This window comes from Thalassophryne amazonica, chromosome 19 (genome assembly GCF_902500255.1).
Source record: "Thalassophryne amazonica chromosome 19, fThaAma1.1, whole genome shotgun sequence".
Lineage (NCBI taxonomy): Eukaryota > Metazoa > Chordata > Actinopteri > Batrachoidiformes > Batrachoididae > Thalassophryne > Thalassophryne amazonica.
In genome coordinates this window covers 913,796-935,863 of record NC_047121.1, presented here as the reverse complement: position 1 = coordinate 935,863, position 22,068 = coordinate 913,796, and the positions used below count along the sequence as shown (strand labels likewise).

The 22,068-nt window shown below is 42.2% G+C and overlaps 1 pseudogene; it reads right to left on the bottom strand.

Moving 5' to 3' along the window:
- Positions 1 to 570: 570 nt before the first annotated feature.
- The window catches only part of LOC117500800, a 203,646-nt pseudogene continuing 182,148 nt past the window's right edge, over positions 571 to 22,068 (bottom strand).

Here is a 22,068-nt window from a genome sequence, read left to right as displayed (position 1 = left end):
ACAAACTTCGTGTCATCATATGACTATTTCAACATGAAACCTAAAAGGCGTTACTCATTTAAAAACTAACAGTGATTACGCAAAGAATTTACAGACCAATACAGATCTTCTAAATGCCACGCTTTCCCACCATTGGTCATTTGTTTTGTTTTGTTTTTTTTTTATGTTGCAAAGTTCTTTCCTTGAACTGAAATAAACTTGAACTTGACACTGACGGATTTGGGAAAAATACACAGATAACTCTGACATTATACAGAATGGCCTTCATGGAAAATATACTATAGTTTTCGAGACCTTTTTGTGTGACTTCCAATCCAGCAGAGGCCAGGCAGCAGTTTTTCATGATCACATCAGTAAGGATAACCATGAAGCAAGCAGAAGGTGAGTAACAAATAATACAACAATGTCCCAAAGATGTTAGGCAAACTTAGGTCAGAAGGTTAAAACATAGGAATCACTGGAACACTAGGAAGACTCAGTAGAAAACTGAAAACTCATCTGTGACATCAGACTGGACACACACACACACACACAAACACACACGCGCACACACACAGCAGTAAGCAGAATCTTCTCAATGATATTTATGTTTGAAATGTGATGTCACAGCTCTCAGTGGGGGTTGTCAAACCCTCTGCTGGCCACTGTCAGGTTGCTCCATCTCCTCTGACTGAGGAGTTTGCGATTCTGTTGAACCTTTACTCGAACATCAAAAACCTCCTGGATGGCTTTTTTGAAGCAATGGAAATTGTAGTCGATTAATCCTGCAAAGAAAAAAGAAAACTGTTTTTCAGATCACAAAGCTTAAACTACTGTTTGTATGTTTGGTTGTTTTCCTGTGTTAGAACGCACATTGAAGTGGTTCATGAATATTTTGGGATGTCCAAATCTGATTGAATCTGAGCACACAGTCTTGTCTGCTGCTGTTTCATGATGCACATTTTGAAAATGATTTAAGCCCCTGCTTTAAATTGTATTCACAATTTTCAATTTCAATTTATGTTCATTTATATAACACCAAATCACAACACAGTTGCCTCAAGGCACTTCACACAAGTAAAGTCTAACCCCCAGAGCAACAGTGGTAAGGAAAAACTCCCCCTGAGGAAGAAACCTGAAGCAGATCAGACTCAAAGGGGTGACCCTCTGCTTGGGCCATGATACAGACATAAATTACAGAACATAGTAGAGAAGCTTGAATCTTCGACTGGACTGGGTTGCTTGGCACGGGGACATTTCACTTCAAATCGCAGAAGCTTCCTCAGCTAAAATTCTTGCTCTGGTGGTCTGACTTCTGTCTTGACTCTTGTCGAGAATTTCTTCTCGACAAGAATTTTAGCTGAGGAAGCTTCTGCGATTTGAAGTGAAATGTCCCCGTGCCAAGCAACCCAGTCCAGTCGAAGATTCAAGCTTCTCTACTATGGAAACCACCTGGACAACTGAGAGCCTACACAGAAACATTGCAGAACAATTCACAAAACAAATATACAGGAAATGCTGTTGGTGCACAGGACAGGAGGGTCTCCAGCACAAATACCACACCCATCTCTGGATGCAGCTGCACCTTAAACAGAGAGAAAAAACAGAAGACATAAGAAAGACAAAAATACAGTATAATTAGTCAGCATTAAACAACAAGAAGAAACAGAGAAATACTAAGGTGATCGCCGGCCACTAGCCCTAAACTTCACTAAAAGACCCAGAATTTAGGTAAAGTTGAGGCCACGGCACGCTCCAATTACTAATAAAATGAATTAAAATTGTGTCTATGACCTTCAACCCATGAGGAACTTCACAAACCCAAACCTAACCTAAGGCATTTTACATATATTACTTTGGAACCACCCCCAAATAACAACAGTCCAAATGTCAACCCAAAACTGACCAAAACTGTTACTCAGTCCACACTTTGGGTCTCATTAACATACGATCACTGTCCTCAAAATCATTGTTTACAAATGATCTAATTATGGAACACTACCTAGATATAACGCCCCCCCCCCCCCCCCCCCAAAAAAAAAAAAAAAAAAATCGGCCTTGGATCATTTATGTGGCCTCAAGCATAAGTCTGGAGGCCTGGAGCAAAAGTGGCATAGTTCAAAAATGTTATTCTAGACTATAAGCATACACTACTGGCTACAAAGCAGGCCTACTACAACCCCTGGCAAAAATTATGGAATCACCGGCCTCGGAGGATGTTCATTCAGTAGTTTAAGTTTGTAGAAAAAAAGCCGATCACAGACATGACACAAAACTAAAGTCATTTCAAATGGCAACTTTCTGGCTTTAAGAAACACTATAAGAAATCAGGAAAAAAAGGAAAAAATTATGGAATCACCCTGTAAATTTTCATCCCCAAAACTAACACCTGCATCATATTAGATCTGCTCGTTACTCTGCATCTAAAAAGGAGTGATCACACCTTGGAGAGCTGTTGCACCAAGTGGACTGACATGAATCATGGCTCCAACACGAGAGATGTCAATTGAAACAAAGGAGAGGATTATCAAACTCTTAAAAGAGGGTAAATCATCACGCAATGTTGCAAAAGATGTTGGTTGTTCACAGTCAGCTGTGTCTAAACTCTGGACCAAATACAAACAGCATGGGAAGGTTGTTAAAGGCAAACATACTGGTAGACCAAGGAAGACATCAAAGCGTCAAGACAGAAAACTTAAAGCAATATGTCTCAAAAATCGAAAATGCACAACAAAACAGGAACGAATGGGAGGAAACTGGAGTCAACGTCTGTGACCGAACTGTAAGAAACCACCTAAAGGAAATGGGATTTACATACAGAAAAGCTAAACGAAAGCCATCATTAACACCTAAACAGAAAAAAACAAGGTTACAATGGGCTAAGGAAAAGCAATTGTGGACTGTGGATGACTGGATGAAAGTCATATTCAGTGATGAATCTTGAATCTGCATTGGGCAAGGTGATGATGCTGGAACTTTTGTTTGGTGCCTTTCCAATGAGATTTATAAAGATGACTGCCTGAAGAGAACATGTCAATTTCCACAGTCATTGATGATATGGGGCTGCATGTCAGGTAAAGGCACTGGGGAGATGGCTGTCATTACATCATCAATAAATGCACAAGTTTACGTTGATATTTTGGACAATTGAAAGGATGTTTGGAGATGATGAAATCATTTTTCAAGATGATAATGCATCTTGCCATAGAGCAAAAACTGCAAAAACATTCCTTGCAAAAAGACACATAGGGTCAATGTCAACGAGCAGATCTGATTTGACCCATCCCCGTAGAGACGGTGCCTGCTCCCAGACTACCAATAACCAGCAAAAATCTATTTAAGCATAAAAATTCAAAAAGAAAAAATAATATAGCACCTTCAATTGCACCACAGACTAAAACAGTTAAATGTGGTCTATTAAACATTAGGTCTCTCTCTTCTAAGTCCCTGTTGGTAAATGATATAATAATTGATCAACATATTGATTTATTCTGCCTAACAGAAACCTGGTTACAGCAGGATGAATATGTTAGTTTAAATGAGTCAACACCCCCGAGTCACACTAACTGTCAGAATGCTCGTAGCACGGGCCGGGGCGGAGGATTAGCAGCAATCTTCCATTCCAGCTTATTAATTAATCCAAAACCCAGACAGAGCTTTAATTCATTTGAAAGCTTGTCTCTTAGTCTTGTCCATCCAAATTGGAAGTCCCAAAAACCAGTTTTATTTGTTATTATCTATCGTCCACCTGGTCGTTACTGTGAGTTTCTCTGTGAATTTTCAGACCTTTTGTCTGACTTAGTGCTTAGCTCAGATAAGATAATTATAGTGGGCGATTTTAACATCCACACAGATGCTGAGAATGACAGCCTCAACACTGCATTTAATCTATTATTAGACTCTATTGGCTTTGCTCAAAAAGTAAATGAGTCCACCCACCACTTTAATCATATCTTAGATCTTGTTCTGACTTATGGTATGGAAATAGAAGACTTAACAGTATTCCCTGAAAACTCCCTTCTGTCTGATCATTTCTTAATAACATTTACATTTACTCTGATGGACTACCCAGCAGTGGGGAATAAGTTTCATTACACTAGAAGTCTTTCAGAAAGCGCTGTAACTAGGTTTAAGGATATGATTCCTTCTTTATGTTCTCTAATGCCATATACCAACACAGTGCAGAGTAGCTACCTAAACTCTGTAAGGGAGATAGAGTATCTCGTCAGTAGTTTTACATCCTCATTGAAGACAACTTTGGATGCTGTAGCTCCTCTGAAAAAGAGAGCTTTAAATCAGAAGTGTCTGACTCCGTGGTATAACTCACAAACTCGCAGCTTAAAGCAGATAACCCGTAAGTTGGAGAGGAAATGGCGTCTCACTAATTTAGAAGATCTTCACTTAGCCTGGAAAAAGAGTCTGTTGCTCTATAAAAAAGCCCTCCGTAAAGCTAGGACATCTTTCTACTCATCACTAATTGAAGAAAATAAGAACAACCCCAGGTTTCTTTTCAGCACTGTAGCCAGGCTGACAAAGAGTCAGAGCTCTATTGAGCTGAGTATTCCATTAACTTTAACTAGTAATGACTTCATGACTTTCTTTGCTAACAAAATTTTAACTATTAGAGAAAAAATTACTCATAACCATCCCAAAGACGTATCGTTATCTTTGGCTGCTTTCAGTGATGCCGGTATTTGGTTAGACTCTTTCTGTCCGATTGTTCTGTCTGAGTTATTTTCATTAGTTACTTCATCCAAACCATCAACATGTTTATTAGACCCCATTCCTACCAGGCTGCTCAAGGAAGCCTTACCATTATTTAATGCTTCGATCTTAAATATGATCAATCTATCTTTGTTAGTTGGCTATGTACCACAGGCTTTTAAGGTGGCAGTAATTAAACCATTACTTAAAAAGCCATCACTTGACCCAGCTATCTTAGCTAATTATAGGCCAATCTCCAACCTTCCTTTTCTCTCAAAAATTCTTGAAAGGGTAGTTGTAAAACAGCTAACTGATCATCTGCAGAGGAATGGTCTATTTGAAGAGTTTCAGTCAGGTTTTAGAATTCATCATAGTACAGAAACAGCATTAGTGAAGGTTACAAATGATCTTCTTATGGCCTCGGACAGTGGACTCATCTCTGTGCTTGTTCTGTTAGACCTCAGTGCTGCTTTTGATACTGTTGACCATAAAATTTTATTACAGAGATTAGAGCATGCCATAGGTATTAAAGGCACTGCGCTGCGGTGGTTTGAATCATATTTGTCTAATAGATTACAATTTGTTCATGTAAATGGGGAATCTTCTTCACAGACTAAAGTTAATTATGGAGTTCCACAAGGTTCTGTGCTAGGACCAATTTTATTCACTTTATACATGCTTCCCTTAGGCAGTATTATTAGACGGTATTGCTTAAATTTTCATTGTTACGCAGATGATACCCAGCTTTATCTATCCATGAAGCCAGAGGACACACACCAATTAGCTAAACTGCAGGATTGTCTTACAGACATAAAGACATGGATGACCTCTAATTTCCTGCTTTTAAACTCAGATAAAACTGAAGTTATTGTACTTGGCCCCACAAATCGTAGAAACATGGTGTCTAACCAGATCCTTACTCTGGATGGCATTACCCTGGCCTCTAGTAATACTGTGAGAAATCTTGGAGTCATTTTTGATCAGGATATGTCATTCAAAGCGCATATTAAACAAATATGTAGGACTGCTTTTTTGCATTTATGCAATATCTCTAAAATCAGAAAGGTCTTGTCTCAGAGTGATGCTGAAAAACTAATTCATGCATTTATTTCCTCTAGGCTGGACTATTGTAATTCATTATTATCAGGTTGTCCTAAAAGTTCCCTAAAAAGCCTTCAGTTAATTCAAAATGCTGCAGCTAGAGTACTGACGGGGACTAGAAGGAGAGAGCATATCTCACCCATATTGGCCTCTCTTCATTGGCTTCCTGTTAATTCTAGAATAGAATTTAAAATTCTTCTTCTTACTTATAAGGTTTTGAATAATCAGGTCCCATCTTATCTTAGGGACCTCGTAGTACCATATCACCCCAATAGAGCGCTTCGCTCTCAGACTGCAGGCTTACTTGTAGTTCCTAGGGTTTGTAAGAGTAGAATGGGAGGCAGAGCCTTCAGCTTTCAGGCTCCTCTCCTGTGGAACCAGCTCCCAATTCAGATCAGGGAGACAGACACCCTCTCTACTTTTAAGATTAGGCTTAAAACTTTCCTTTTTGCTAAAGCTTATAGTTAGGGCTGGATCAGGTGACCCTGAACCATCCCTTAGTTATGCTGCTATAGACGTAGACTGCTGGGGGGTTCCCATGATGCACTGTTTCTTTCTCTTTTTGCTCTGTATGCACCACTCTGCATTTAATCATTAGTGATCGATCTCTGCTCCCCTCCACAGCATGTCTTTTTCCTGGTTCTCTCCCTCAGCCCCAACCAGTCCCAGCAGAAGACTGCCCCTCCCTGAGCCTGGTTCTGCTGGAGGTTTCTTCCTGTTAAAAGGGAGTTTTTCCTTCCCACTGTAGCCAAGTGCTTGCTCACAGGGGGTCGTTTTGACCGTTGGGGTTTTACATAATTATTGTATGGCGTTGCCTTACAATATAAAGCGCCTTGGGGCAACTGTTTGTTGTGATTTGGCGCTATATAAAAAAATTGATTGATTGATTGATTGATTGATTTGATGCAGGTGTTAATTTGGGGGATGAAAATTTATAGGGTGATTCCATAATTTTTTCATCATAATTGAGTGATTCCATATTTTTTTCCTCTGCTTGGTCTAAAAAAGTAACCGTTAGTGAAGCCAGAAAGTTGCCATTTGAAATGACTTTAGTTTTGTGTCATGTCTGTGATCTGCTTTTTTTCTACAAAATTAAACAACTGAATGAACATCCTCTGCGGCCGGTGATTCCATAATTTTTGCCAGAGGTTGTACTCTGAACTGATTAACAAAAACAGGCATAATTCAAAGTTCCTGTTCCTAACACTTATTCACAGACAGCCACCTGTGAGTTGCTGCTGCTTCGCATTGAAAGGAGCCAGCTGTGGTGGTTCGGGCATCTGGTAAGGATGCCTCCTGGGTGCCTCCCAAGGGAGGTGTTCCAGGCACGTCCATCTGAGAGGAGATCCCGGGGAAGACCCAGGACTAGGTGGAGAGATTGTATCTCCACAATGGCCTGGGAATGCCTCGGGATGCCCCAGTCAGAGGTGGTCAATGTGGCACAGGAAAGGGAAGTCTGGCGTCCCCTGCTGGAGCTGTTGCCCCCACGACCCGAACCCTGAAAAGCGGTTGAAGATGAGTGAGTGAGTGAGAAAATAGATGACATTAGGTCAAATATATCCCAGCATGCCTTAGTCTGGCCACCACACCGTGTTACTGATGTGGGTGCCATCACTGATACATCACCTATATTTAACGAAACCGAATTGGATATCATTTCTCTGGGTGTGCTGAGGAAACTTGTAACTCTGTCAAAACACAACATGTCTGTTCAATTTGATACCAACAAAATTTTTTAAGGACCTGTGGCCCACTCTTGGGCATATTGTATTGAAAATTATGCACTTCTTTTCTGAATGCAGCAGAGCACAGTAGAGAAACTGAAATTAAAGTATTGATCTCATTACACTAGTATTGATCAATATTGATAGCAACATTGGTATTGATATTACAAACCATCAACAGTATGTTCATATTAATGGGCTAAATTCTGATTGTAGAGAGGTGAAATGTGGAGTCCTGCAATGATCTGTTTCAGGGCCATTGCTTTTTTTTAATTTTTATTAATGATATTTGTAAATCATTGAAAATGTTTTTTTTGTTGTTGTTGTTTGCTGATGATACCAATATATAATCACCCAGAAACTGTAACTTGTTGGAAATAACAGAAAGAATTGGAGTAGAAATGATAAATGTGAGAAATTGGTTAAATTAAAATAAGTTGTCTTTGAACTGGAATAATCAGAGAATGAGTAATGATGTGTAAATGACCACTGATGGAATTATTAATGATGGAAAGAGTTAATGACGTTAAGTTTCTTGGTGTTGTTTTGGAAGAAAAATTAAAAAAATTAAACTGGAAAGCCCACATAGATTAAATTTTATTTTCCTTCAGTTTAGCCCATTCTTGACTTTGTTTTCATGTTTTTGCTGCTTGATTGTTTTCATTCTTGTCTGGTTCTGATTGTTCATGTAGTATTCTGTCTCGGGTTTTGGTTCTTTATTGTATTCTTGGTTCTCATGTATTCATGTATGTAGTCACTAGTTCCATTCTTGGTTATCTTTTATTTTATTTGCCATGTATGTATTGGTTTAGCTTATCATTATGCTTTAGTCACAGGTTTTGCTTATTGTTTATCTTCAGTGTTTTCTATCTGATTATGTTCCATTTGTGATTTATTTCTTAGTAATTTTGTATTGTCATTGTATTTATTTCTATATTTTATTCAGTGTCAGTTCTGTTCTAGTTTTGTTTATTATTATTATTGATCTCCTGGTTTTCCACTTTGATTAGTCACATTATTTCCTAGTTTTTTCCCCCCTTTTGTTTTGCTCACTTTTATTATTGTCTGCCTTAAGCATGTCTCATTTTTCTCCTTAAATTTTCCAGGCACTTACTTCTTTTGGTTTGCCTGCATTGCGTTTTCCTCCCTCATTCTCTTGCACCTGTTCCTCATCTGTCAGCCACGCCCCCTTTCCAGATCCTTCATCCTCATGTGCACCTTGTTTTCCTGTCATCGTCTTCCTTATTTAAACTGCATCTGTTCACTCCCTCACTGCTCGTTTGTTGATGATGTCCATCACTTACCAGCACTTCATCTCGTCCTGTTTTTGTTCGAGCTGTGTTTTGATTCTGCTCTGTGTACCGGATCCTGTTTTTGCCTCAGCTCTGAAAACCCAGTTTGCTCGTGTACTGACCCTGCTTGTTTTTGACCACGTCATCTGTCTCACCCCTGCCTGGTACTTTTGCTCCGTGGACTGCCTTCCTGTTACTGAACCCCTGCCTGTAATAAAGACCAGTATTTTTACTCATACGTCCAGTTTGAGAGCCTGCATTTGTGTCCAGCCTCTGTCTGTGCCTCTGTCTGTGCCTCGCCGCCACTCAGCCTGACTGTAATTTGTTGCGTATGCTGTACTGCTCAGTGATTCTCCCAGACTTCAGTTGTTGTACTGAAGTCTGGAGTAACACATACAGCAGTACCACTAAGTCCTTGTATTTATTACAAAAAGAGTTATTAGAATCATCAACAAAAAGATATACAGAGAGCATACCAATAGTTTATCTATTGCAACCAATCAATTAAAATTTAAGGATCTTGTTGACTTAAAAAATTGCTCTTATTATGTGGGAAGCTAAGAGCCCTGTCCCACTGGCGTTTAGGAGGATTTGTGTATGGATTGCGCACAGAATTGGTCCATATTCGCCAAACATCCACAATATCCGTGTAACATGCCTGTATGAGTCGGCCGTCATCCGAACACGTCCGTGATCATCCGCAGAGGCACGTATGTCCGCAGCCAGGATTTTTGAGTAGCTCAAAAATCTGAATGCGGATGACATTCGCCTTACATACTCCATATATACTCAATTCATACACAATACATACTCACTCTATGCGCTGTATATCTGCCGTTAACCGCTGATATCCATAACTGACGGGGATTTGCGGCTTGGCAGTGGACCGGGACAGTGTGTAAAACAGATATATATCGTGCCCATCATGTCCACATCACAAACTAAAATATGTTGTAGCGACTGCATACAAACTGGCCACGAATAAAGCGTTTTTATTACATCTGCTTTGCAGCTGATTTGTGGACAATCTGTGAATGCATAACAAACACATCACGTAAACTCAAAGTACTATATGTGGCAGAAAGTGACATACCTGCCAGTCAGTGCCGGTCCGGCTGTGTAGATCCACAAAGACGTAGCTGCTGCAATCCAGGACTTTTATTTAACACCAACAAAAGGAAGAGTTGCTGTTTAGCCACAACTCACTCAAAAAAAAAAAAAAAAAGAAAAACAAATTTCGTCTCACACTCCTCCCCCTCCCGCTCCCCAAACTCATGAACAGTTAACCCTCGCATGACAACACTCTGTGATCAACTTGTCCAAGTCCAGCAAATGCTCCAGAGGCTGTATTGTTGGTGTGAATAGTGATGCCAACGGCCCGAGTGCGCTTCTTTTATGACCGTAATGCAGATGCCGTGTACGCGCAACACGTGCGCGATGCATTCATAATACACCCGTAATACTGCCGTGATAATCTCAATGTGTCGGATCAGTTTCCTCACTACATGCGTTATATAACCGTGATTGTTCATCATATATTCACTATATATTATTAATATATCCATAATTCATACTGGGATGTTTGTCATTTTTGGCCATTTTTGTTGCGGACAACAACGAACGCCCGCATTTTGTGTACTCAATTCATGCGCATTTAATCCTCTCCCCAATGGGACAGGGCCCTAAGCAAAAACTTTGCCAGATGACCTCTAAAATTTATTTGCCATTGTTACACAGGCCGTTTGCCATAGAAGGAAATATAGTTTGCACTAAGAAGCAGAAGTGTCCCTCTGCTTATAGAGTTAAACTTTGGAATGCATTAAAAGAAGAACTTAAAGGTTGTACAAATGTCTATAAATTTAAGAAAACATATAAGGAAAAAATAATGACGGAATCTAGAAAGTTAGACGAACAATGGATGCAACTGCTGAAACGTAAGAAAATTACGTTGCTGTTAATGTGTTTGATGCTTGATGACTTGACGAGGAGATGACGTTCAGGTTGGAAGTGATGAAACAAACGGATTTCTTTTTTAAAAGGAGCAGAGAATACAAGATTGATCTTCTTTGTGTTCCTTTTTGTTCATGTGAAATGATTATGTAATGAATGAATGAAATATAAATATCGATATTTGGATTGATCCGCCCACAACTACTGGGGTGTCGAGGTGGTTGTTGAGTATCGGCTCTCAGGCCCTCAGGTTGGACAAACGAGGGAGGAAGTGACTCGGCTTGCTGATGATCAGAGTCACTGACCTTTCCTCTCAAAGCCTTCCCTGCGGAGGAAGCAGACCATGGCCAGGAACTTGGTGACCTCCTTCAGGTACATGACCGTTGTGTTGTTCAGATGGATGATGGCCATCGACTCCTGGTCATAGGGAAGTCCAGCTTCACTTTCAGCTAGTCTGCAGGAAACAAGGAGGAAAAACAGTGTGGAGAGCTGCTGGGCACTCAGACTTCAACATGAATATTTTACCAAAACCATGTTACAGTCATTCACAGTAGTGATGTAGAAAGAGCCAGGCACAATTTTAAAACATTGTTCTTGGGTGTTCTGAATTTGTTAGCACCACTGAAAACTGTCACAATAAAACAATGTACAGAAAAATGGTTTACCAAGGAAATTTTGGACTGTATTGTCAGTAGAGACAAGGCACACATGAGTACAAACAGTCTAAGGATCAAAGTAAGTTTAATGATTTTAAAAAGTTGTGTAATAAGGCGGTAGCACAGTGGCTTAGTGGTTAGCACTGTTGCCTCACAGCGAAGGTCATGGGTTCAATTCCAGCCTGTGGCCTTTCTGTGTGGAGTTTGCATGTTCTCCCCCATGTTTGCGTGGGTTTCCTCCAGGTGCTCCAGTTTCCTCCCACATCCAAAGACATGCGGATTAGATGGATTGGAATCTTTAAATTGTCTGTAGGTGTGCGAGTGGATGTGGATGTGTTTGTTTGTCTGTTTGTGGCCCTGCGACAGACTGGCGTCCTGTCCTGGGTGTACCCCGCCTTGCGCTCTGTGACTGCTGGGATACGCTCCAGCCCTCCGTGACCCTTGATTGGACTAAACAGTTGAAGATGAGTGAGAGTGAGTGTGTAATAAGGCACAGAGATTGTCTAAGGCTAATTATTTTCAGGAAACTGTGGTGAACCATAAAACGGATCTGAAAAAGTTCTGGCAATTCTTAAAGGAACTTGGAGCTAACACAGTGGAAAAAAAAGCAAATGGAACATTGGTCTTGAAATAGATGGGACTGTTAATTTTGATAAAGCTACAATTGCTACTGTGTTTCATAACTTCTTTATTAATATTGCTAGTACACTGGAAGATCAATTACCCAGCCCACTGGGCAGGTTTGGTAAAGAGTTTATTATTAACTTTTACCAGAACAAAGGTGTGTTAAAGGAGTCGTTTGCTTGATATTGGTGCCTGTTCACAAAGTTGAAAAAGTGCTGAATGAACTGGATAGGTCCAAAGCCACTGGGCTTGATAACATGCCAGCCAGATGTGTAATCGATGCTGCTGAGGTTATCATTCCTTGTATCACTCACATTGTGAACATTGTGTGTAGCGACTATGGGCCAGTTTCAGTTTTATGTAGAGTCGAAAAGGTTTTGGAACGTGGTATTCAATCAGGTATATGAATATGTTCAATCACAAGATCTGTTGTATAATTTACAGTCAGGATTTAGAAAGTCTTATTCAACTGAATCATGTTTGCTATATTTAACCGATTTTATCAAAGGTGAAACTGATTATTGATTGTGGCAATTACTGAGGAGTGGTCTTACTTGATCTTCATAAGCCTTTCGACATGGTTAACCATGACATTCTGATTTACAAATTGGTTTTACATCTGATGCTATTAAATGGTTCAACTCTTATTTGTCAGGTAGAAACCAAATGGTTAATGTGAGTGGTGTCATGTTTGAACCTGCTATGGTCATGTGCGGAATTCCCCAAGGAAGTATCTTGGGGCCTCTACTTTTCTTTTTTTTTTTTAATTATTTTATTGAACATTTGTTAAACATTAAACATTAATGGTCCAGTACAGTCAAACACATCTTTTTCCTTTACAGATCCAAATGTAAATATACAATTCAAAAAAAAAAAAAAAAAAAACGGGGGGGCAAAGGGTACAGCATAAACATTAATCTGCCAGTTGAGTATCAAAACTTTTCAGACGTTTCTGCCCCAAGTTCTCAGATATTGCAATACCTTGCCGAATCAGTCTACAAATATTGCAGATTGACCATCAACACAGAATCTCAGTTTTTCCAAAGAAAGAACGTCCAATATTAATGTTCTCCACAATTGTAATGATGGAGGTTCATCTCCAACCCATTTGGTCATAATGGCTTTCTGTCCTATCATAAACAGAAGGTGTACAGTATTATTATAGTCTTTAAGTGATCCACGTATAAGACCCAGTAGGCATAAAAGTGGATTGGGCTGTACTGGTTGTTGAATTACTGTCATGGAGTGGGGGGTGTTTGGCTGGGCCTGCTTTCTCTGTGTCTCCCCAGGTGGTTTGCATTTGGTCCTGAGTTGAGAAGAGGTGAAGTGTGCAGAGGATCAGAGAACCTTACTCATTGCCTGCACCTGCTGCCTGTCTACACGTGCAGATCAACAGGAGAACAGCTGGAGTGCATTCCCTGATGAGGCCTGCTGGATTTAAGCCCTGAAGATACAGGGCTTCTTTGCCAGAGGATTACCTTTGTGCCATCCGTGTGAGGCTGACTTGGAGAGATAAGCTTAGTTACAATAGACGCTGAGGACCGCTCCAGGTTTGACGCACGTGTCTGTGAGAGAGGAGAAGTGAGGTTCTCAAGCTGTACTGCGCACTTCCTGAGGTACCTTAATGTTTATGGTTTCTAATAATTAACAGCTGTAATTGAGCGTGTTACGCTAATTGTTTGGTTCGCTCCTCACCGCCGTTCATGGAAAGTGTTGGTTGGCACTTGCGGTGAGGAGCTACCTTTAACGTAAGCCTGGAAGTGTTTGCTGAGTATATGCTTGTGTGAACTTCCCTCTGAGTTGAAGGTTTGGGCTGACTAACCTCGTTCTCCTCTTCACAGACTCGGTGGGCCGTGCAGCCGCCTGGGGGGGTGTCAGCAGGGTTCCTGAGTCCAGAACATTTGTGGCTCCGGTCCATTTGCGCGCGCCGTCCTCCCATGCCAGACCGCTGCTCCCTTTTGCACATTATTACACAGTTGGTTAATCTGTTTTCTTTGAACCGCTCTCTGTTCTTTTAACGCTGGGTACGGTCAGACGCTGGTTCGGGTCCTCCGGGCCGCGTCGGCACACAGAACAAAATCTTCTGGCCAAACATCACGGACCCAGCGGCAGCAGAGTCGGTACCGTGCCGGGAAGGTGGCAGCAGACGTTGGAAGTTATCCGGGATCAGTTGCGGGTGCTCTCCGCCCGGGTTGTGCGTGTCAGTGATCCTAAAAGTGAATAATAGTTTGAACTCTCTTGCAGCCGTGTTCCTGTGATATTGCCTTGTCTATGGAATTGGCTTTAAGCGTGATCAGAGATGGCTTCGCTTCACACTCCAACCGGATGAGAGGTTAGACAGGAGCTGCATGAGTGTGTGACTGGAGGGTGAACGCGCACGGCGGAGTTCTGCAGCACGGGTCGCTTTGCGTCCTGCTGTTACAGTCGTAGCCCCGTCTCCCCGGGTGAAGATAGCTACTACGTCTGTTGTATCAGCTCCGGACTTATTAGTTAAATCACACTTTAGCTATATGCTACACGTAGCTGCCCACAAGTAAAGCAGTGTGTGTTGAGTTTACTCGGTTGCCACAGGGCTTTTCATTTTTAGCACTATGGCTCCCCCTGCTGGTGACTGAGCCACATTACCGTCACAGCTCTTAAGGTAGAACATAGATGTTCCATTTTTTGAGCCTGACGGTATAAGTCACTTATCAGTTAGTTTCTTGTTGCTTTATTAATTGTGGGGTTTTATATGTGGAATTTAAACTGTTTTTGTGTGGGTTATAGCACTGGTAGTTGGTCCGGTGGTATGGACAGATAGGCTGTCTGGAGCACAGTACTGGACTCAGGTAATCAAATGTCAATTAGATGCCAAAACTCACTCATTTAAGTTTGTGGTAGGACAATAGCTGTGTTGACACAGATGTATCTGTGCACGTGTCTAGTGGTGTCTCGATGAGAGTGTTTGACTTAAGGTGAAGGTTTGAGGCTGAGAGGTGAGAGGCAAATTAATCACTCCTCAAAGCTTGGACTGTCACTTTGGCCACAGGAGCAAGGTGAATGACCAAAAAAAAAAAAAAAAAAGTAAATGCAAGTCATCATACTCCACATTCAATGCTGCTGGATATCGGTGCACATGTACTTTTCATTTTATTTATATTTATTGTTTGTTAGGTTTTTATTTTAGTCCCACCCCCCAGGGTTTGATTGTAAATGTCCTCTGGGGGGTGATGAGGGAGGGGTGATTGGGTCGTTTTTTTTATTTCCCGGTCCTCTACCTCCAACCCTAGTCACTGCTGTACTGTTTGTCATTAGTGTTGCTGGGGTGGTGCAGGTTGGTGACGCTGGGGGTTTCCCAGAAAACCTCTGCACCTGGGAGGGGGGGGTTTAGGGGCGTTTTATTTTATGTTAATTCCCTGTTCCACCTCTGGCCTCAGTGCGCCGTTGAAGCCGTACGCCATCGGCGTGGCTGAGGTTTGATGCAGTGGAATATACTTCCAGCTAGGAGCTGGGTTGAAAATCGGGGGCGTGGCGCCGTTTTGTGCCGTACGCCATTACCGCAGTTCCACTCCTCCCATTTGACTTTTAGGTATAGTCATAGGTAATGACACTGGATGTACTTCCAGTTTCCCCTGCGCTGAGGGGGTGGGGTTGGGGTCGTTTTGTCCTGTTTTCTCCCCTGGATTCAGTTGTTTTGAGCTGTTTGCCATTACAGTATCTGACAACTGGTTCTGGAGGGTTTCCAAGGTCTCTCTGGGTTCTGGGGGGGGGCAACAGGTTTTTCCATTTTTTGTTTTCCCCCGGGGTTGTTTGTGTGTCCACTGGGGGCTTGGGGTTTGTTATGTTTCTCCCAGTTTCCATCCTCAGGGTATGACTGTGATGTCCTCTGGGGGGAAATATGACTGTGGGTCCAACTGGCCGTGGGTGGCCGGGGCTGGGTTTGTTTGGTCATGGGGGTATCTCCTGGAGTTTGATGGGACGGTCCTCTGGGAGACGCAAAAAGCTCCTGTATGTGACTTTGGATCCCAGATGAACCTCGGCTATGGTTATTACTCCTGGAGCTGGCGATGATGTTCTCTGGGGAGTGTTGGGCTCTACATGTCGTCTGGGAGGGGGGTGTTAATTTGTTTTTCTTTTACTGGGATTATGTTTGGATTGTGTTTGTGGGGCTCTGTTGGGGTTTTGGGATTGTATTTTTTCTTTTCCTCCCCAGGGTTTGATGGGACGGTCCTCTGGGGGGGTTGTTGGGGTTTTGAGATTGTATTTTTTCTTTTCCTCCCCAGGGTTTGATGGGACGGTCCTCTGGGGGGGGTTGTTGGGGTTCTTCTATTTGTTTTATGTTGGACTATATTGTGGGACTCTTTTGGGGTGTTTTGGACTGTTTTTGTTTTGCTGCCAGCCAAGTTGCCTTGTCTCCTCACCGGCCTGTCATGTGTTTCCGCCGTGGACCCAGGAGGGTCGCGTCACATGTCTCCCTGCCGTGGACCATGGAAGATGGTGCCGTTTTCGGACCAGGTCCGTATGGTCGCCGGGAGGCTTCCCTTTGAGGGAGGGGTATTGTTATGGATTGGGGGGTGTTTGGCTGGGCCTGCTTTCTCTGTGTCTCCCCAGGTGGTTTGCATTTGGTCCTGAGTTGAGAAGAGGTGAAGTGTGCAGAGGATCAGAGAACCTTACTCATTGCCTGCACCTGCTGCCTGTCTACACGTGTAGATCAACAGGAGAACAGCTGGAGTGCATTCCCTGATGAGGCCTGCTGGATTTCTTTGCCAGAGGATTACCTTTGTGCCATCCGTGTGAGGCTGACTTGGAGAGATCAGCTTCGTTACAATAGACGCTGAGGACCGCTCCAGGTTTGACGCACGTGTCTGTGAGAGAGGAGAAGTGAGGTTCTCAAGCTGTACTGTGCACTTCCTGAGGTACCTTAATGTTTATGGTTTCTAATAATTAACAGCTGTAATTGAGCGTGTTACGTTAATTGTTTGGTTCGCTCCTCACCGCTGTTCATGGAAAGTGTTGGTTGGCACTTGCGGTGAGGAGCTACCTTTAACGTAAGCCTGGAAGTGTTTGCTGAGTATATGCTTGTGTGAACTCCCTCTGAGTTGAAGGTTTGGGCTGACTAACCTCGTTCTCCTCTTCACAGACTCGGTGGTCCGTGCAGCCGCCTGGGGGGGGGGGGGGGGGGGTGTCAGCAGGGTTCCTGAGTCCAGAACATTTGTGGCTCCGGTCCATTTGCGCGCGCCGTCCTCCCATGCCAGACCGCTGCTCCCTTTTGCACATTATTACACAGTTGGTTAATCTGTTTTCTTTGAACCGCTCTCTGTTCTTTTAACGCTGGGTCCAGTCAGACGTTGGTTCGGGTCCTCCGGGCCGCGTCGGCACACAGAACAATTACTGCACTAAACTCAATACATACTGTTTCCCAGAATTGTTGGATTTTTCACATTCCCAAAGACAGTGGATTCTAGTTCCCAGATTGGTTTAACATTATGGGCAATTAAGAGAGGCCCCTGGAGTATATTTACTGTACATTTGTGGTGATACGAGGTCTATTAGAAAAGTATCCGACCTTATTATTTTTTCAAAAACCATATGGATTTGAATCACGTGTGATTATGTCAGACATGCTTGAACCCTCGCGGGCATGGTAGAGTTTTTTCACGCCTGTCGGTTACGTCATTCGCCTGTGGGCAGTCTTTGAGTGAGGAGTCGCCCACCCTCTCATCGATTTTTTCATTGTTTAGGAATGGCTCAGAGACTGCTGCTTTGTTTGATCAAAATTTTTTCAAAACTGTAAGGCACAACTGAGTGGACACCATTCGATAAATTCAGCTGGTTTTTGGTAAAAATTTTAACGGCTGATGAGAGATTTTGGTCTGGTAGTGTCGCCATAAGGACGGCCCACGGCGCCTGACGGTGATCTGCGCTTCGAGGCGGCAGCATCTCGCCGTTTCAAGTTGAAAACGTCCACATTTCAGGCTCTGTTGACCCAGTAAGTCATCAGAGAACAGAGAACTTTCAGAAGAAGTCGGCATGAGGAGTTTATTCGGACATTCCATTGTTAACGGACATTTTGTAATGAAAGAACGTGCGGGCAGAGTCGCATGTCGGGCCGGACCCGACCGCGGGGGGTCGCGACAGGAAAAACACCTCCGTTGGAAACATTAATGGACAAGTTGGAACATGCCCAAGCTGTTAAACAATTTCTCAGTTACTCACTTGTTGAAAGCCATCAAAAGCCGCCTGAATTTTACAAATGGTTTTCAACACGGAGGTGTTTTTCCTGTTGCGGCGCACACAGATTTGCGTCGTCGTCACGGAAACGACTTGGCGAATTTGCGCGCACGTCTTTCATTACAAAATGTCCTTAAACAGTGGAATGTCTGCATAAACTCCTCATGCCGGCCTCTTCTGAATTTTCTCTATTCTCTCACGACGTCCTGGGTGAATTAAGCCTTAAATTAGGATGTTTTCAGGTCGAAACAGGCTGACGACGGCGCCTGGAAGCTCTGCGCGACATCCTGCTCTGTGGGAAGTCCTTACACCGACAGAAACACCCCATAATCTCTCATCAGCCATTAAACTTTTCACCAAAAACCAGCTTAATTTCTTGAATAGTGTCCACTCGGATATTCCTCACAGGTCCAGAAAAAATTTTCATAAAGCAACGCGCGCCGTCTCGAGCAGCGTGTGAAACAAAGGAATTCAGCTGAGAGGGCGGGACCACATCTCACTCAAGGCCTGCCCACAGGGAAATGACGTCACCGACGCGTGAAAAAACTCATGCATGCGCAGGAGGGTTCAAGCATGATTGGTGTAATCGCACGTCATTCAAATCCATATAGTTTTTTTTTTTTTTATATAAAACGGCCGGTTAGTTTTATAAGATACCTCGTACATAAACATTTAACAGAATAATGTATTGAAGTTCTCGAAATCTATTGAAAATTGATATTTTGGAAGGTACAAGCAAAATGTTTCTCCATGAATCAGTATCTAGAGGTATTTATAGGAGAGCTGACCATAAATTCCTCAAAAATGATAGTTTATCTGTATTTAGATGCTGTAGCTTTGAGCAAAACCTAGAAATAAAGTGGCTGTGTTTTGTGCAACTTAGTAAACTTTTCTCTAACAAATTAAAGTCCTCCTGGAAGTTCAAGTTCTTCATTTTATTATGTACATAGTGTCTGACCTGTAAACATTTGAAAAAATCTCCCATTAGTAAATTGTATTCAGTTTTTATGGATTCAAAGGTTATAAATTTCCCATCCTTCAAGAGACTATATAAATTGTGAATCCGTGCTTCCTGCCATCTCTGAAAGTTGGATCCAGTGCCTTCCTGGGCTAAATCAGGATTATCAGTCAATGTTGTTAAACAGCACAGTTTATGTTTAGAGCCAAATAAATTCTTGAAATTGTTCCAAGCTATAATTGCATTTGTAATAAGAAAATTTTCTCTGGCCTGGTTTGATAATTCACGTCTTCCTTTATCAAGGATATTGATGGGAGAAAATGGTTTGCAAAATGTTAATTCTATCTCAAACCACGGAGGCTTTGGTTTGTCAGATGCCCATATTGAAATAATTCTGGCTTGCATTGATAATGTATAATTTGCAATGTTGGGGAGGCCCCATCCGCCTTGTTCTTTAGGAAGTAGTAAAATGTCTAATTTAATTTTAGGCTTTCTGCCAGCCCAGATGAAGTCAGATAAAACCTTATTTATATCTTTTATGTGTTTCCGTTTCAAAACAACAAATAGCATTGACAGCGGGTAAGTCAGTTTAGGAAGGATTGTCATCTTCACAAGATTGATTCTGCCAAGAAAGGAAATGGGGAGTTTCTTCCAGCTTGTCATTTTTTCTTTCACATGTTTTATTATGGGATAATTGGATTATGGGATTATGTTTTCAGTGTAAAGTTTGTTAATCTTAGGTGTTATCTTCAACCCCAGGTATGTAAATCCTTTGGGTGCCCAGTGAAACAGTTTTACAAAGTTTGGTTCAGTATTGTTAGATATCCCTAAAGGCATAATTTCAGATTTTGTAAAATTAACCTTATAGCCAGAAATCTGATCAAATTCCTCAACACATTTGATTAAGAATGGTAATGTATTTGTTGGTTCTGTTAACATAAAGAGGATATGATAGACCAATCACTAACTAAACTAAAAATAAAAATAACATTTTGTCAACATCCAGTCTCACAGAATATAACGGAGGAGTAAATATAGTGTAATAATGCAGTAATGAGTAGGTAGTGCAGATGTAATCAGTATACGTACAATATAACCAGTGTAGGTTGTGCAAAGAAGTAAACAGTGTAAACATTGTAGGTAGTGCAAAAAAAGCAATAAAAGGTCTAATCACATGTATCACAGGTGCTTTTTGCTGTGTTGGGAAGAGTTAAACAGTCTGATGGCCTGAGGGACAAAAGACTTCCTGAATCTGTCCATGTGGCAGGACTCCGAGTTGTAATTGAAGTCTGATGTGTACAGAGTGAACAGAACTGGAGAGAGCACGGTTCCTTGTGGTGCTCCAGTGCTGCTGATCACTGTGTCTGAGGTGCGGTTACTGAATCTAACGTATTGTGGTCTTCCAGTTAGATAATCAGTGATCCAGGTGACCAGATGAGTGTCCACCTCCATCTCCATGAGCTTGTCTCTCAGTAGCAGGGGCTGGATGGTGTTGAAGGCACTGGAGAAGTCAAAAAAACATGACCCTCACAGCGCTGTTACCCCTGTCCAGATGAGAGTGGGCCCTGTGAAGGAGGTAGAGGATGGTGTCCTCCACTCCCACCTTCTCTCTGTATGCAAACTGCAGTGGGTCCTCAGCATGTCTAACCTGAGGTCTGAGGACGCTCAGCAGCGGTCGCTCCATGGTCTTCATCACGTGGGATGTCAAAGCAACCGGCCTGTAGTCATTCAGCTCCTTCGGGTGTGCCTTCTTAGGAACTGGAATGACACAGGATGTCTTCCACGTGACTAATAAAGGAGACAGTGGACCTGTACCTCTATTGAGGGGAAATGATGATGAAATCAAATCAAATCAATTTTATTTATATAGCGCCAAATCACAACAAACAGTTGCCCCAAGGCGCTTTATATTATAAGGCAAGGCCATACAATAATTACAGAAAAACCCCAACGGTCAAAACGACCCCCTGTGAGCAAGCACTTGGCGACAGTGGGAAGGAAAAACTCCCTTTTAACAGGAAGAAACCTCTAGCAGAACCAGGCTCAGGGAGGGGCAGTCTTCTGCTGGGACTGGTTGGGGCTGAGGGAGAGAACCAGGAAAAAGACATGCTGTGGAGGGGAGCAGAGATCAATCACTAATGATTAAATGCAGAGTGGTGCATACAGAGCAAAAAGAGAAAGAAACACTCAGTGCATCATGGGAACCCCCCAGCAGTCTACGTCTATAGCAGCATAACTAAGGGATGGTTCAGGGTCACCTGATCCAGCCCTAACTATAAGCTTTAGCAAAAAGGAAAGTTTTAAGCCTAATCTTAAAAGTAGAGAGGGTGTCTGTCTCCCTGATCTGAATTGGGAACTGGTTCCACAGGAGAGGAGCCTGAAAGCTGAAGGCTCTGCCTCCCATTCTACTCTTACAAACCCTAGGAACTACAAGTAAGCCTGCAGTCTGAGAGCAAAGCGCTCTATTGGGGTGATATGGTACTATGAGGTCCCTAAGATAAGATGGGACCTGATTATTCAAAACCTTATAAGTAAGAAGAAGAATTTTAAATTCTATTCTAGAATTAACAGGAAGCCAATGAAGAGAGGCCAATATGGGTGAGATATGCTCTCTCCTTCTAGTCCCCGTCAGTACTCTAGCTGCAGCATTTTGAATTAACTGAAGGCTTTTCAGGGAACTTTTAGGACAACCTGATAATAATGAATTACAATAGTCCAGCATAGAGGAAATAAATGCATGAATTAGTTTTTCAGCATCACTCTGAGACAAGACCTTTCTAATTTTAGAGATATTGCGTAAATGCAAAAAAGCAGTCCTACATATTTTTTTAATATGCGCTTTGAATGACATATCCTGATCAAAAATGACT